Here is a 15,283-nt window from a genome sequence, read left to right as displayed (position 1 = left end):
TCAGAATTTAGATTATCTTTCAATAATCAAAAACATGCTTTGCCAAAAATTCTGGAATGAGTGTGCTCAAAATTTCAAGTGCCTTTTGAAGTTTTTAAATGAGAAACTCCAACTACAAAACCCAACAACAAACAAACAAACAAAAAACCCAAGACATGTCTTGTAAACAAAAGTGTTTAGCACAAATCCTTAAACCTCCTTGAGAAAATTTTTAGAACATAAGAGAGGCAGACAGAGATCGAGGAGGAAAAGGAGGGAATTTCTCCTTGATTTTTTTTTTTAAACCAAGGACATTTAGTGTTGAAAGGAGAAAGAGGAGAGGGGAAATGAAAAAGAACATGATTTGTCTCAGAGATTTATTTTGTAATTGATTGTAGCTTATAAAGGTTTTCATTGATAGTTGTATGGGAAGGAGAATTCTAAGTTTCAATGCTGACACTTTGAAGAGTTGCCCTGTTGTTGCAGCTGCTTGGGCAGCCTTGCTCAAGCATCAATGGTGCATTGTGGCAGCTTGCTCTGCTTCCCTGTTTCTGATGGACGTTCTCCAGGCAGTGAAGGGCAAAGGGGCTGGCAATGCTGGTAACTGGCATAATAGAACTTGTTGGACCAGTTTGGAGTGTATGTGTGTGAACTGAACACTTAATGACAGATTCTGTACTATGGTCAGTCTAGGTTCACGGTGACAAAATATTTTCTGGTCAATTAATAGAGATGGGAATATATATTTTTATATTGTCTTTTTGTGGCAGAGTACATATTATTTAGTTTTTGTGTGGTCATTGGTAGAAAAGACTAATGTCTATGGCCTGAAAGACAATCCAGCTTATGTTCAAGATAGCTACATTAAAATATTTTCACCATAATGTAATTGACACTTATTGTTTATAATACTTAGTTATTGATATTTTAGAATACCTCAGTGAAATTATTTCTGTTATCTGTGACAATTAACTTTAAAAATTTTCAACTTTCTTTTCCGTAATTCTAATTTAATCTCTCTAAAATTTTTTAAAGGTTTTTTTTTTTTTAATGTGGACCACTTTTTTAAAGTCTTTATTGAAATCTGTTACAATATTGCTTCTATTTGGTGTTTTAGTTTTTTGGCCTTGAGGCATGTGGGATTTTAGCTACTTGACCAGCGACAGAACCTGAATCCCCTGCATTGGAAGGCAAGGTCTAAACCACTGGACTGCCAAGAAAGTCCCTAATTTAGTCTCTTGGAAAAATAAACTTTGAGAAGGGGTATGAAAAGTCATACGTACCAAACAGATAAAGCCATTACTTGGAAGAATATGATATAATGTTAGGAGGTGATACAAAGTAGGAAGAGACAACAAACATTTATTTTGCTTATATTTTTCTCTGCTGAGAGGAATGGCATTCAGATTGAAAGAAGGCAATGGAAATCAATGATTGAGCTGGTTAGTAAGAGGCCACTTAGGTAAATTTATAGTCAAATTCTCAGTATGGCATTTTTTCTGGAATGATAATAATTATATTTTTGGGAAAAAAATCCTGTCCATTTATATAATGTGTGTTTTGCAAAGCACTGTCAATGTATATATTTCACTGGGTCCTGATGGTGATCTTGAGTAGTAAGGAGGGATGAATATTCCCATTTCATAGGTGAGGAAAAAGAAAAACTAAATAATTTTGAATACTTACTCTCATTTAATATTCACTATATCCAAGAAGGCAATGGCACCCCACTCCAGTACTCTTGCCTGGAAAATCCCATGGACGGAGGAGCCTGGAAGGCTGCAGTCTGTGGGGTCGCTGAGGGTCAGACGTGACTGAGTGACTTCCCTTTCACTTTTCACTTCCATGCACTGGAGAAGGAAATGGCAATCCACTCCATTGTTCTTGCCTTGAGAATCCCAGGGACGGGGGAGCCTGGTGGGCTGCCATCTGTGGGGTTGCACAGAGTCGGACACGACTGAAGCGACGTAGCAGCAGCAGCGGCAGCAGCAGCATACCCAAGAAGATGCTATTATCTCCATGTATAGATATGTTATGGAGAAGGAAATGGCAACCCACTCCAGTATTCTTGCCTAGAGAATCCTGTGGACAGAGGAGCCTGGTGGCTGCTGTCCATAGGGTTGCACAGAGTCAGGCACGACTGAAGTGACTTAGCATGCATGCATGCTTTGGGAGAAGGAAATGGCAACCCACTCCAGTATTCTTGCCTGGAGAATCCCAGGGACGGAGGAATCTGGTGGGCTGCCTCTATGGGGTCGCACAGAGTTGCATACTACTGAAGTGACTTAGCAGCAGCAGCAGCATAGATGTGTTAACTGAAACTAAATACTATTTTTCAAGCTACATAGTGGTCCATCAAAGCACCTGGAATCCGAACCTGTGACACCTTAACCAGTTTTTTTCCAATGGAAAACCAGTGTTTTTTTTCCAGTGAAAATTCATAACGTCTAGATATGATCACATTTAGAGAGTCGGAAAGTATAAAATACTGGATATAAGCAAATGTATAAAGTCTTAAAAATAAAATAAAGATGAATTCTGTAATCTACAGAGTTAATTTTATCTCCAGCAAAATTCTGAAATCTATTCTAAGCATGAATAGATTATTTGTGATCATGTACAAACCAAGGTGATTATTAACACCCATATCATTATTTTGCCGAGAGCAAGTCATGTCATACTAACCTCATTTTTCTTTTTGATAAAAGAAACTAGATTGTTAGATAAGAAAATGTTGCAAGCGTATGTATCTTTGTGTAAGCAAGGGATTTAACACAATGATGGCAGTAGGTTTAAGTAGATTCATGAACTTGTGAAAACCTTTTCTTAGTAATGCTTGATTATGTTTCTTTGTTTTTGGGAAATATTTATTAATGACTTATTTAAGAAAGCACACTTAGCTTGGATGTAGAGGAAAGACTTCTTATCGAGGTGCATTTTAACTGGATTTTGAATCATGAATAGTATGTGTATATACAGAAATAGGGAAAAGCTTTATGAGTAATAACATTAGCTCACATTTATTGACTATTACTCTGTTCTATATATTCTCCTCACAATCCTTTTGAGGTAGATTCTACATTACTCCCATTTTAAAAATGATTAACATTAAGGTTTAGAGAGGAAAATATGAAATACCATTGATAATAGCATAAAATCGGATATATTTAGGTATAAAATGAACTCCTAAATAGGTAGATAGATAGAAAGGATGTATACATATAGACGCATATATGACTTGTACATTGAAAATTCACAAAATGCTACTGAAAGAAGTTAAAGATGAAGTAAATAAAAAGAGAGATAAACCATGTTCATGGATTCAAAAGTTCAGTGTTGTTAACAATATTGGTTCTTACCAATGCAATCTGTAGAATCAATGCAAATCCAGTTAAAATTCCAACAGAATAAAACACTTTGGGGCACAAATTAGATACAACTTTATCATCATGCAGATACTTCCATTCCAAATTGTATGATTAAGTAGAAGAGGAAAAAGTGTTCCTTTTGCTATGTGTTTTCTCCCTCTCTTCTCATATTAAGCCCAGAAATGCTGTAAGGAAAATTAGTAATCAGTGTTGTAAACAACATGCTATAAATTGAAAAGATATGGCTATGGAAAAGCTAGATAGCTGTATGATTTGATCTTAGATATAAACTGAGGATTCCCCTGATACTCTCCTTATAGCCATGTGTGTATTCATTTGCTCAGTTGTGCCCGACTCTTTGCAGCCCTGTGGACTGTAGTCTGCCAGGCTCCTCTGTCCATGGAATTTTCCAGGCTAGAATACTGGAGTGGGTTGCTGTGCCCTTTCCAGGGGATCTTTCCCACCCAGGGAGTGAACCTTGGTCTCCTGCGTCTTCTGCATCACAGGTAGATTCTTTACTACTGAGCCACCAGAGAAGCCCTCATTTACTCTGCAGGTAGTCTTAATTTTTATGTAGTCCTACTTCTCAGTATTTGATTTAAAGTTTCTTACCTTGGCAATATGCTATGGAAAAATTTACTCCCTCAGTTCATTTCAGTCACTCAGTCATATCCAGCTCTTTGTGACCCCATGAATCGCAGCACGCCAGGCCTCCCTGTCCATCACCATCTCCCAGAGCTTACTCAGACTCATGTCCGTCGAGTCGGTGATGCCATCCAGCCATCTCATCCTCTGTCGTCCCCTTCTCCTCCTGTCCCCAATCCCTCCCAGCCTCAGAGTCTTTTCCAATGAGTCAACTCTTCGCATGAGGTGGCCAAAGTATTGGAGCTTCAGCTTTAATATCAGTCCTTCCAATAAACACCCAGGACTGATCTCCTTTAGGATGGACTGGTTGGATCTCCTTGCCGTCCAAGGGACTCTCAAGAGTCTTCTCCGACAACCACAGTTCAAAAGCATCAATTCTTCGGTGCTCAGCTTTCTTTAAAGTCCAGCTCTCACATCCATACACAATCACTGGAAAAACCATAGCCTTGACTAGACTGACCTTTGTTGGCAATGTAGTGTCTCTGCTTTTGAATATACTATCTAGGCAAATAATTTTAGTATTTTCTTCTAATATTTTTATTATTTCATTTTCTATTATTAGTTTTGATTCTCAGTAGTGTATAAATTTAATCCAAATAGCCAATGAAGTAAACATGAGGAAGCAAAATATTATGAAATGTGGTAACCTTCTATGACTACTAATGATAATATTTTATAACAATATTAATAGAAAATAATAATAATACTTACTGAGCTTTTACTATCTGCTATGCAAGCTGTTTTAACTTCTTTATCATTACAATAGTGCTATATGTTTGGGTTCAGTCCCTGGGTTGGGGAGATCCCTTGGAGAAGGAAATGGCAACCCACTCCAGTATTGTTACATGCGAAATCCCGTGGACAGAGGAGCCTAGTAGACTATAATCCATTGAGTCAAAAAGAATCAGACACAACTTAGTGACTAAGCAACAACAATAACATAGGTTAGCTATTAGTACGTCTATTTTCTCATAACAGTGAAAAAAGCAGATTCAGAGAGCTAACTTACCTAGTTTCTTATAGTAGGTGTTAGCATTCTGTAGTTATATAACAAATCACACCAGGCTTAGTGGCTTAAAACAACAAACCTTTTTTGTCTTATTGTTTCTGTGGGTCAGAACTGTGGGAGCTACTTAGCTGACTGGTTCTAATTCAGAATTTCTTATGAGGTTTTAATCAAGATGTTAGCTTGGGTATCAGTCTTATGAGAACTGGAATGCATCTGCTTCCATGGTGGCTGTTGGCAAGAAGTCTCTTTCTTGTTGACTGTTGATTGGAAGTCTCAGTTCTTCATTACAGGGGTCTTTCCATAGGGCGTGCTTGAGTGTCCTTGTGACGGATCAGTTGGCTTCTCCCAAGGTAAGTGACCCGAGAGAGAGAGAATGCAAGGAGGTAGCGAAAGTTTGTGACAGTTAAAATTGTTTTGTGGCTTTATATTTTAGTAATAGGAAAGGGATATTAAAAAAGCTGGGACCTGTGTTTTGTACATGTTTCTGATTTCAGGGAGCCTCTGGAATATTTATATGTTTTTAGGAAAATATCATTATCTGTAAAAATTGTGACTTCTACAACAACTCAGACTTGAGGTTGAAGACCTTCAGCATGAACTAGTAGGAGAACCGGAGCAAGTCTTGTAATTAATAGTTCTTATGATCAGTTTGTATATTTTTCCAGGGCCTATAAAACATTATAAAATTATTGATCATAAAAAGGGTAAAGTGCTAAAAAAATTCAACAAGACTGTGTTACTTGTAGTGATATTAATAATTCCTCTATGGGCCAACATAGGAGCCTTTTCTGATTCTTTGTTTTAGGTTTTGTATGGATCAGAATATCAAATCAACCAATTTTGTATTATCCAAGTAACTGTTGCTTGCGTGATAATGGATGACTTGAAGTTATTTTCATGGTTTTCACTTGAACTATGTAACCTAAATCTAGAAAGACTAAAACTAGAACATGATGTAGTGTTGAGTTGGGTTCTAATGCTGCTGTCAAATAACTACAGAAATCTTGGGCAATTCACATAATCTTTCCGAACCTAAATTATCCGTCTTCAATATTAGGAATTGGTGAGAAACTTCCAGACTTGAAATGAAAGCCTGATTTAATTGAAATTACAATCATTAGTAATTTAGGGTAAAGATAGTGGGGTTTTTATGGAATACAGTGTCAAACAGACCACAAGCTAAACCAAATAAAAACTATGTAGTGTATCCGATAATAATACACTTTTGTAGTCTGTTTTCGTCTTTTTTGTAGTTATTTTTGTGGGTGTTATCATACTGCATCTCTTACAAGTTTGATTCATAATTTAAGTGTAATGAATTGGTTCAGAGGATATTGGGATAATTTAAGTAAAGAGCAAATATAATTCTCCATTTTCAATATGGAAATTCCTGAATTATATAATGAATATATACTGTAAGAAAGTTAGGAAGAAGTGCAGTGAAATCTCATGAATAAATATGTTAATATAAGCGTATTTAACTTACACAAATTTAACATTCCTTGAAAGAAAAAAGAATATATATCTAATATGTATTTTGCTGAAATGAGCTTTTGCTCATTAGTGAGCTCATCATTCTCAGAGTGAGACAGGAGGGCGTGGTACTATTTGAACTCTGTACTATATCGTGTGAGCATGTTACATTCTGAGTGATTTGAATATTCATAATATTTGATGACACTTAAAAACATACTATGTAGCTTTTGAAATCAATCCCACTACATTCTTAATTGTTCAACTGAAAGAAAAACAAAACAAACAAAAAATAGTTCTAAAAATGAAGAAATAAAAGTCTCTGTTGGAATTATGGAAAGAAGGTGTATAGTCTTCAAAATGCTACATCTTTCAAAGGGATCGATTAAATGATTTAGATTTAAGTTTCTTTTGTTTGGAGTACACATTAAAACAACATTGGCTTTGCTTGATAATTCTTTATCTGTATCTATAATATTTAGTTGAAAAATAGCTGTTCTCAAAAAGAGAGGCAAAGTGGCTTTCCAAATAAGAGACCCCTGGGTCAGGAAGATCCCCTGGAGGAGGGCATGTCAACCCATTCCAGTCAGTATTCTTGCCTGGAAAATCCTGTGGACAGAGGAGCCTGGTGGGCTACAGTCCATTGGGTCGCAAAGAGTCAGACAGAACTGAGCGACTAACACACACATATTCTTGCCTATAGAATACCATGGACTAGGGGACCTGACGGGCTATAGTCTTTAGGGTGGCAGAGTCCAACACGACTGAAGTGACTTAGCACGCATGCACACATGCACCCATATTTATTTAGCGAAAAATAGCTGTTTTCAGAAAGAGAGCCGAAGTGGCTTTCCAAATGAGAGAATTATAGGCACAGATTTGTAGCATTCATTTTGGTCCTTATTGTAGATTTTACTTACTTAGTTGCTCAGTGGTGTCCAACTCTTTGCGACCCCATGGACTGTAGCCCACCAGGCTCCTCTGTCCATGGGATTCTCCAGTGGCCATTCCCTTCTCCAGGGGGGTCTTTCCAACTCAGGGATCGAGCACAGGTCTCCTGGATTACAGGCAGATTCTTTACTGTCTGAGCCACCAGGGATGTAACAGAGAGACTAATTATAAATATTTTAATATTTAATTTTAAACCCAATTAAACAATTAAATTGTATTAGTAGTAACTAAAAATTCAAACTCTACAATGTTTACAGTGCTTGTTTTGCAGTGATGTGATTCTGAAAAATTTCATTTCTTTACATTTTCTAAATTTCCTCCATAAGGACTTATGGTTTTATAATAAAAAATTAAATATACTTCAAAAATTATAATAAAACAAAAATTTAAATTTATGAATTTTAAAATTGAACTGAGTGGGTCTTTTTGTTCATTTGTTTCTTTATTTGTATAGGATAGTCAGTGGTAGGAGTGAAAGCTTGACAAGCCTCTTCCAAGTGGAAAATTTATCTTCTAGTTAAATATTTCAAGAAAGAAAGATGATGAATTCCCATTTAATAGTACAACATAATTTTAATCTCATCTTTTTGACTCCATATTTCTTTAGTACACAAAATAGTACTGTGGTCCAGGCACTTCTATCTTTAGAAAGCTTTAGTTTATTAAATTCTGAATAAAAGATATCACTAATTTCAAATTTAAAATAATTGGAAAAGAACTTGCTTAAATTTGACCTGTGTAAAAAAGGAGTTTATGAAGCACATTGAAATTATGACCAACATAACTAGAGTAGGTTTTAGCTTACTTAGCAGAACAAACTATCTTTCAGATATTGCTTTAGCAACATTAATTTCTCTTCCAACAATGAACTAACAGCTCTTACTAGCCTATATATTCATTTAAGAATAAACCTCTAAACTTTAATCCTAGCCCCTACCAGCTTTGATTTCTCACCCACTAAACTCGTACCCATCCATCACATTTCAGCTTTAACATCAGTTCTGCAAAGGAATGTTCTTAAGCATATGTCTGATCCTTTTCTCAAATACTATCATAAATTCCATTTTTTTTTTCTCCAAAATCTCTCTACTAATAGGTATGTAATCACTTGTATGGTAATAAATTAGTGTCTGGCTTCCAGTAGATGTTGGTTATATAAAAGCAGGGGATTATGTCTGTTTTATTCTTCTCATTGTCATTCTAAAAACTAACATATACTCAAAATAGAATCTCAATACTTATTGAATTAGTATCTAAAGATCTGAATGGATTATTGAATGGCTATGTCCAGCCAAAAATTTGACTGAGGCATTTTTAAGCTTAAAGCTTTAGCATTATGAAATTTCAATTAAGTCATTTATAATTTATATACCAATAATTTGGAATTTTTGAGTATTAAGATGAAAGTTTACATCTAAAATAGAAAAAAAGTGCTTGAAAATGATAGAGCAACATTTAAAAATCAGTATTCTATAATTTTGGCTTTTCTTAGCTTTCTGTTGTTCTAATTGAGTTTTATCATAGCTTTTGTTTTGTTACCATCCTTTTATTTTTACTCCTTTCTGTAGATGAAATGGCATAGTGGTGTTCTAGTCATATGTCCATGTCAGTTGACCTATTGATCATACGTTTAATCATAAATGGCATTTATACATAAAAAATTTTATAGAAAAGTTCTTTAAGATTTTATGCCAATTAACCTATATATTTGTGAAATTAAATGCTCTTTACTCTTTATAGCATGTGTTATACGTGAAATAAAAGTCAAAAACCAATGTGAGATGCAGAGGATCAAGCTGTGAATATACATATTACCAAGTAATTTTAATTTGTAAAATGTATTATAAGTTGTTCTTACATGAAAGTGTTTAATAATGTAATAGTTTGGTTTCTTTTTTTTTTCTTTTTGTTTTGTTTTTTAAAAGAAAATGAAAGAGAGTTGACGTCATTTGATCACTTATTTAATCACATGTTTATCAAGTTCTATACATGCCCCTAAAGAAGATAATTGTAAGTCACTAGAGTCCCTATTTTATCATGGAAAAAAATTTCCAGGAGAGTTTAGTAACATAAGTATAATTAAAATGCCACATAATATTTAAATTACTATATTATTTGTCAATCCTAATTTTATGAGCCAGTTTTATTCAACTTTTTAACATACATTTTCAAAAATTAGTGTCTTTTTCAAACTCTTCTGTAGCATTCAGTTTTATCTGTTACTGGAGTGGGTTACCATTGCCTTCTGCAGGGAATTTTCCTGACCCAGGGATTGAACCTGTGCTTCCTGAATTGTCATGTGGATTCTTTACCACTGAGCCACCAGGGAAGCCCATTATTTTAGTTACAGCATGTTTTAAATCCAATCTAATAAGTATTATATACTGTCACCTGTTAAGTCCATTATAAGATACAAATACCATTTGTAAAAGAATGAGATTGTTTTTAACATTTGTCCCTTAAGCATTTATTTATCACCTCTGTAATGTAACCATATACTTTTTCTGCTTTTCTAAGTGATCTTTGAAAGCCTTGCTTACATTGGCACCTTATACTTGCAGTTTTTAATATATTGCCAAGAATGAACAGTAACCATGTATTAAAATTTTGCCTTTATTTTAAGCTGTTTTATCAGAATGACCTATAAGACCATTCAAAACCAATAATGAATACAGTTATTTTTAGATAATACATCTTTTTAAAATAGTACTTTGTTGTTTAAAATAAGTAATTGGGAGTATGTTCCATAAACAGAGCCTTTCTTCTGAAAAGTAATATTGAGGAAACAGCTTACCTTATATTCTGAAATATACTGTTTTGTCAATATCTCCGATTTGTCTAGGTGCTAGAGATATAACAGCAATCACCAAATATCTCTGTCCTCAAAGAACATTTGGTTTAGAGAGAGAGACTGGCAGATCTTTGGACGTTTTCATTACTATACTGTAGTTACTATGGAAACATGCTACCTCAGAGAGGTATGGAGGTAGATAGGAGGGCACCTAACCCAAGCCAGGGAAGACTTCCTGTAGAATAGGATGGCTAATATGACACTGAAAAAGTTACTCAAAGATAGAAGTTTTCAGGATATCATAGAAACTGAAAATAGCTTGTCCAAAATCCTGGAGGTTTAAAAAAAGAAGAGAGTCTGTGAGAGGTTCATGAGTGTGTAGACACTTCAGTATGGCTGAAGTTTGCAGGTAAGAGTGTGTGTACTTGTGAAAAAAGAATTTGTTTTGGTAAGCTAGAAAATGCTTCCCACTGGTGCTAGTGGTAAAGAATCCGCCTGCCAATTCAGGAGACACAAGAGATGCAGGTTCGATCCCTGGTTTGGAAAGATCCCCTGGAGCAAAATATGGCAACCCACTCTGGCATTCTTGGCTAGAAAATTCCACGGACAGAGGAGCCTGGCGGACTACAGTTCATAGGGTCACAAAGAGTTGGACATAACTGAGCGACCTGAGCACACACACACACAAGCTAGAAAATGCATGGATTTTTATAAATGCCTTTTTAGTCTTTAATACTCTTGTAGATCATCCAAAAATTACTATTTTGAAACAGTTATTTAAGAAATAATCAATTAAAATGAAAATAAAAATCCAAAAGTATCACAACTTTATAAACAAAGGGCAGATCATTGATTTTGCTTCCTGCATGTGTGAGCAAAGAATAATGGTTGACCTTTCATAGAAGTCCTTAATATGTAAGCTCTGTGAGAGTAGCAACTGTGAATTTGATTCATTTTGTGAAGCTTATAGTTGCTGTGAAATGTACACAGTAATAATCATCTCAACATTTGTTTTAATTAAGCCAAGATTATTTATCTTACCTGAAATGACAGACACTTCTGTTGGGATATTATTATAATTATCATTATGATTTATCAATATAAATCAGATGAACCCAAGTCCCTGACTTTGGCATAGGTTTTAAACCATATTAAATAAGCAAGCCTTGAGATGGTCTTTAAATGAGATGTTGCACAGGCATGTATGGCAACTTTTTTGTCTTAGCCAAATTAATTCAGGAATAAAAGGCTAATTGGATTGAAATAGAAATAATAGGTTTTCCTGTGTATATAGATGTTCTTCAAATAAAAAGAGTTGGTACTTGATATAGAAACATTTTTCAGCTATTAATGTTATTTTTTTTTGTTTATACCAGCTTTATGATCATACTGCCTCTGGGATCAGGGAGTTACTACAATTCCAGGTAGTTGCATAAGAGACAAGCATTGTTAACACTCAGTTCCACCATGTATAGGGTAAACATATATGGGAGCAAGTTGTTCATCATCAACTAAATCATAATTTGTTTTTATTGAGAGAATTGTGACAATGTTCTGATACAGCCTCAGATTCTTTGTGTTTCTGTTTCCTGTAAAATATAATAATTCCAACCACATGAATTATTAAATAACTAATGAATAATTAAATAAATAATAAACACTCAGAATTTAATAACCAGAGAAAAAATTACAGTTTATACTCTTAAGTCCATTTTTGTTACCTAAGTTAATTTTGGTTGTAATATGTATGAAAGTGAAGTCACTCAGTTGTTTCTGACTCTTTGTGACCCCATGGACTATAGTCCATGGAATTCTCCAGGCCAGAGTACTGGAGTGGGTAGCCTTTCCCGACTCCAGAGGATCTTTCCAAACCAGGGATCAAACCCAGGTCTCCCACATTGCAGGCAGATTCTTCAACAGCTGAGCCACAAGGGAAGCTCAAGGATACTTGAGTGGATAGCCTATCCCTTCTCCAGGGAATCTTCCCAACCCAGGATTTGACTTGGGGTTTCCTGCATTGCAGGTGGGTTCTTTACCAGCTGAGCTATTATGTATAGGATAAGAAAACTCACCAGGGGAAAGAGAAGGAGGTAGCTTCTCCAGGTTGTATTTGTTAACCATCTAACCTATAGAACATTTGTTTTTGGGGCAAAAATGTCTGGTGTTCACAAAAGCAGAACCTCTTATAGTATACTTTTAATAAGTAGAAAAAGTTATTACCACTTCAGATATTATATCAATACTGCAAGAGAAAAAATGAAGACTTCATGAAAGTTGAGACCATGGAAGAAGGAAAGACCTAATTTGAAAGAACCTGCATTGCATATTTACAGTTTTCATTTTTCTTGGTTCTACTCCCATATTCTCCTAGGTCTTTCATTTTGCAAAATGTTTAAAGAAGTCATGGTACTGTGACTGAAGTGTACGGTCGTTAGAAGGTGAGAATTTACATAAGAATTTGTATCTTTAAGTGCCACATGCATGCATGAGCTTGCTGTAAAAATAAAACAAACACTGAGAAATCAGATCTACTGAAATCAGATCTACTGAAATCACATCTACAGTGTGGTGTTCTGTTTTGCTTATTTGTTTGAATTATTACTCAGGGGAAGATCCTTTTTAGATGCCATAAATGCCATTTTATACAAAGGAAGGCCACATTTATACAGATTGGACTGTGTATCTGAGTTTTATTACTCAAGAAATCTATTGACTATGGCTCATGTTTTATTTCACAGTGTTTCATAACAAGGTGTTTAGATGAAGCATGTTTCTCAGTCACAGATGATGGCAAAGAAGATTGTTTATGATGTGAATGGGTTGCTGTTTTTGAAAGTTTCTCAACTACTTCAAGTAATTCTAGTATGTAGTAGTTAATTATCTTATCTGCATCATCTATCCCAACTCAGACTTTTGGGTTTTAGCCTTTATAACAATATTTTCCTAATTTGTTGCTTGTGGACCTGGCAGTTTGTCAGAAGGCTCATAAATTTTTGTAGTTTTAGAGAAAAAAACCAGTGAAATAATTTTGTTCAGGGAACTTCCCTGGTGGTCCAATGGTTAAGACCCCATGCTCCTAATGCCAGGGATCTGGGTTTGATCCCTGATCAGAGAATCAGCTCCCACATACCACAACTAAGATCCAGTACAGCCAAATAAATCAATAAAACAAATAAAATAATAATAATTTTATTCACATTAATTTTACAATCATTTCACAACATAAGACATATTTTCACATACTGTGTGTTTAAAGTTTGCATGTTTTACAAAGATAGTTTATCTCAATCAATAATAATTGATTGATACAATATTGATATGTCTTAGCTGATATGTTTTATATAACCTGCAAATGTTTGTTGTTACTTTTCTATTATATTCCCAATTCACAAAAATGTATTAGTAGAGAAAAATAAATTCATTGAAATGTAAAGGTATTGGTGAAATTTTTAACTAAATAATTCATAATAATATTGCATATATATGTATATATATATAATTAGTACATATATCACTAATACACATAGTGAATATTCTGGAGCAATATAGACCTTATGTTTACTAAAAGCTGAGAAAAGTGAATATGCAGTTGTGACAATTTCGTACAAGTATTTTAAACAGTACAGGTAGAAAAGCCCAATGATAAATACCAATAGTTCTTTCTCCAACTAGTTCCTAATGTTGTCTTTTCTCAAATTTTGTCAAATAATCAAAGGAAGCTATTGAAGCTTTTTGTCATTTATAACACTTTCTGGTACAACTTGATGACTTTTGCTGCCAAGTGTGAAAAGATAAAAACTACAAAGGCTTAATTCAGAGTTGTACTCCTCAGAGAAAAACAAATAACTCACAGGGTTGCTTTAAAACTGGTAAATCAACCTTGAAGTTTGTGACAAATATGTTTAAAGCAAAAGTAGAAGAAAATATTCATAAAAGTACTTTATCAAATCACATTGTTTCATTTTGGATTATGCGTGCTAACTCACTTCAGCTGTGTCTGACTCTTTGGGACCCATGGATTGTAGTCTGCCCAGGCTCCTCTGTCCATGGGATTCTCCAGGCAAGAATACTCGAGTGGATTCTTGTGCCCTCTTCCAGAGCATCTTTCCGACCCAGGGATCAAACCCATGCCTCCTGCATTGCCCACTGAGCCACCTGGGAAGCCTCATTTTGAAATATATCAACATATTAATACAATTTAGAAAAATAGATACCATCTAATTTATGTGCTAACAAATAATTAAATTTTAAGTTGGAGGGTCTACATCAGCTCTTGGCATTTGTGCCAAGAGTATCTAAGGGAAGCATACTTGTTTTTTCTTCTGTTGTCACTAAAAACCCATATTCTGCAATAGAGATTTGTATTTGTTTTAATAATTATTTTCCAAGCTATGATGTTGACTGGAAAATTGTCATTGTTACAGTATGGAGTACAGTCTTGCCCATAGCAAGGTGGGATTTTGTTATATATTAAAATGGTTTCTCTTAAAATCTAATTCATAACCTATATTGGCAAATATGAATGAGGCATGAAAGAAATATTTCTTCATAATGCTTACAATGCTAAAGACTATTTCAGTAATTGCAAATAGCATAGTCAAGTTGTACATGTTAGTTCTTAAGTAGCCTTAAGTTCTTAATTTAAGGTTAACATGAATTTTAGTTGAGATAATAAAACAGAATTTCTTCAAAATAGCAACTCTGATACAAATGGCCCCATGATTACTGAGAGTGAAACCCTTACTCAACATTTGCTCTCTTCTTTTTCATTTTGAGGGCAAAGGATTGATGCTACACTTTTAATATGCCATTGGATGAATTAATAATCCAAGTTGAAACCTTCAGCCTTTGAGGTTTGAATAATTATTGATGCAGCACCGGACACATCCTAAAGGTAGTTCTCAAAGAGGATCTCCATAACTTTGGGCTTAACAGTTATTATAAGTAGCCCAGAGCTGCCTGACAGAGCCACCTCTAACTTGCTGCTAACCCCAAAGACCTATAATTGTAAATTATGATTCTCTGTTCAGTTAAAAAACATTAAAAAATTGCTTTAGTTGATCTATG

General features: G+C 34.7%; 1 protein-coding gene across 7 annotated transcripts in view; it reads left to right on the top strand.

Annotated features, from left to right (window-relative positions):
* ZBTB20 (zinc finger and BTB domain containing 20) overlaps nucleotides 1-15,283 on the top strand; it is an 848,072-nt gene that overhangs the window by 90,759 nt on the left and 742,030 nt on the right. Inside the window, exon 1 of one of the 7 annotated variants that reach the window (XM_018040060.1) lies at nucleotides 12,628-12,654. The exons of the other annotated variants lie outside the window; for them this stretch is intronic. The gene's annotated coding sequence lies outside the window, so the exon portion shown is untranslated. Of the gene's footprint in view, nucleotides 1-12,627; nucleotides 12,655-15,283 lie in introns of those variants that run through there. 7 annotated transcript variants of the gene reach the window in all.

The sequence above is a fragment of the Capra hircus genome, chromosome 1 (assembly GCF_001704415.2).
Source record: "Capra hircus breed San Clemente chromosome 1, ASM170441v1, whole genome shotgun sequence".
NCBI lineage: Eukaryota > Metazoa > Chordata > Mammalia > Artiodactyla > Bovidae > Capra > Capra hircus.
The sequence above is the reverse complement of the archived record's forward strand: the minus strand, read 5'-3'. Positions and strand labels throughout refer to the sequence as shown.